The 1,452-nt window shown below is 48.2% G+C and overlaps 1 non-coding gene across 1 annotated transcript; it reads right to left on the bottom strand.

Annotated features, from left to right (window-relative positions):
• Positions 1 to 623: 623 nt before the first annotated feature.
• On the bottom strand, positions 624 to 761 carry LOC114813594. The gene has a single exon (XR_003761311.1). It is a non-coding gene; the product is annotated as a small nucleolar RNA SNORA7 (small nucleolar RNA).
• Between the last annotated feature and the right edge of the window lie 691 nt (positions 762 to 1,452).

Genomic DNA, 1,452 nt, shown 5'->3' with positions numbered 1-1,452 from the left:
AGATGTGTGCGATTCAGAGGTTACAGCCAGATAACATTTCTCTCCTTGGTCGCGGAGACACCGTGATCGAAACTTCTTGGGTGTGGCGTTCACATGCCTGAAAAGGGGCTCCCTTCAGCTAGTGTCCAGACGGATTAAAGTTGGGAGCAGATGTTCTGAAGTATTCTCCGTGCACACCAAGTTTGTAAAATCATACATTCATCATCCTCTTCATCAGTGATATTACGTGCCTACTTTTTTATGGTATTTGACAAGATAACAATAATAATAATGGTAATTGTTAAGCACTTGCTAGGTGTCAGGAACCGGTCTAAGCCCTGGGGTAGATACAAACTAATCAGGTTGGGCACAGTTCCTGTCCCACGTGGGGCTCACAGTCTTAATCCCCGTTTTGCTGTTGCTGTCTTATGCTGTCGCGTCATGTCCGACCCATAGCGACACCATAGACACATCTCTCCCAGAACGCCCCACTTCCATCTGCAATCGTTCCGGTAGTGGATCCATAGAGTTTTCTTGGTAAAAATCCGGAAGTGGTTTACCACTGCCTCCTTCCGTGCAGTAAACTTGACTCTCCCCCCTCTACTCTCTCCCGTGCCACTGCAGCCCAGCATGGGTGAGTTTTGACTTGTATCAGGTTGCCTTCCACTCACTAGCCACTGCCCAAGCTAGGAATGGAATGAACAGGCCTCTGCTTGACTCTCCCTCCTGTAGTCGTGACTGGTAGAAGACTGGAAACTCTCCAGGTGTGACCCTGAGAGGGGAATCCCCATTTTACAGATGAAGAAACCTAGGCACAGAGAGATTAAGTGACTTACCCAAGGTCACCCCAGCAGAGAGGTGGCATAACTAGAATTAGAACCCAGGTCCTTAGGACTCCTATCCACTAGGCCACACTGTTACTGAGTTCGACTGAGTGAACTAGGCACTTGGGAGAATAGAATGGAATTAGAGATCACTATATCCTTTCATTCCTCTAGTCTGTAAACTCCCTGTGGCCAGGGATTGTATCTACTAACTGGAGTGTATTATTACAATTACTACTATTATGGTATTTGTTAAGCGCTTACTATGTGCCAAGCACTGTTCTACACACGGGGGTAGATATAAGGTAATCGGGTTGTCCCACTTGTGGCTCGCCGTTTTAATCCCCGTTTTACAGATGAGGTAACTGAGACCCAGAGAAGTTAAGCAGCTTGCCCAAGGTCCCACGGCGGAAAAGTGGCGGAGCTGGGATTAGAACCCGTGTCCGCTGGCTCCCAAATCTATGCTCTTTCAACTAAGCCACGCTGCTTCCCAGTGCTGTGCACACAGTAAGTGCTCGAAAAGTGACATTGCTTGATTGATCTCATGGCATATCTCCACTTTGAAGCATGGCTCAGTGGAAAGAGCCCGGGCTTGGGAGTCAGAGGTCATGGGTTCTAATCCCAGATCCGCCACTTGACAGCTGTGTGA

Source organism: Ornithorhynchus anatinus, chromosome 7 (assembly GCF_004115215.2).
Source record: "Ornithorhynchus anatinus isolate Pmale09 chromosome 7, mOrnAna1.pri.v4, whole genome shotgun sequence".
Lineage (NCBI taxonomy): Eukaryota > Metazoa > Chordata > Mammalia > Monotremata > Ornithorhynchidae > Ornithorhynchus > Ornithorhynchus anatinus.
The sequence above is the reverse complement of the archived record's forward strand: the minus strand, read 5'-3'. Positions and strand labels throughout refer to the sequence as shown.